This window comes from Leishmania donovani, chromosome 34 (genome assembly GCF_000227135.1).
Source record: "Leishmania donovani BPK282A1 complete genome, chromosome 34".
Classification (NCBI taxonomy): domain Eukaryota; phylum Euglenozoa; class Kinetoplastea; order Trypanosomatida; family Trypanosomatidae; genus Leishmania; species Leishmania donovani.
In genome coordinates this window covers 424,180-424,799 of record NC_018261.1, presented here as the reverse complement: position 1 = coordinate 424,799, position 620 = coordinate 424,180, and positions in this window count along the sequence as shown.

Sequence of the window (620 nt, the reverse complement as noted above, 5' to 3'; positions counted from 1 at the left end):
GTGGGGTGTGGGCAGGAGTGAAAGCGGGGGAGAGTGTAGAGGACATGGGCACGTGGCGCTGCGAGGCGCGCACAGCGGGAGCACATGGGCCACTTCTCGGCATGCACGCAAGGCACGCACGTACGGAGAGGCGGCCGGCGGACGCGAGAAGCGCCGCAGCGGCAGCGAGGGCGCGACGGAAGCACCGCTGAAGGCATCCAAGCGGAGAGGACGGAGGGCACTACCTGCCACACTCCTTGACAAGCCTGGCCCCACCCTCCGACGCTCATCCCGTCTTGCACCGCCCCCTCCGTGTGGCCGCGGCAGCCAAGCAACCGCGCCGCGCACAGCGAGGTCGACATGCGAGGGAGCGCGTGTGCAGAGAGCCGCAGCTGCAGGGCCTGCCGTCCGCTGCTTCTCGGCGCCGCTCTCCCCCTTCCGCGTTGTCGTGGGTGCACCTGTGTGAGGCCTTTCGAGCGGCGTGTGCAGAGGAGGGGGGCGAGGGGCCGCTGTGTACGTGTGTGCAGGAGGGCAGCAGCACCGCCCACTCCGCACCGCCCGCACATCCCTCCTCCACACGTCCAGAGAGCAGAAGGCGCGTCGATGACGGCAGCGCGAGAGGACACAGCGGCCGTCAGGCG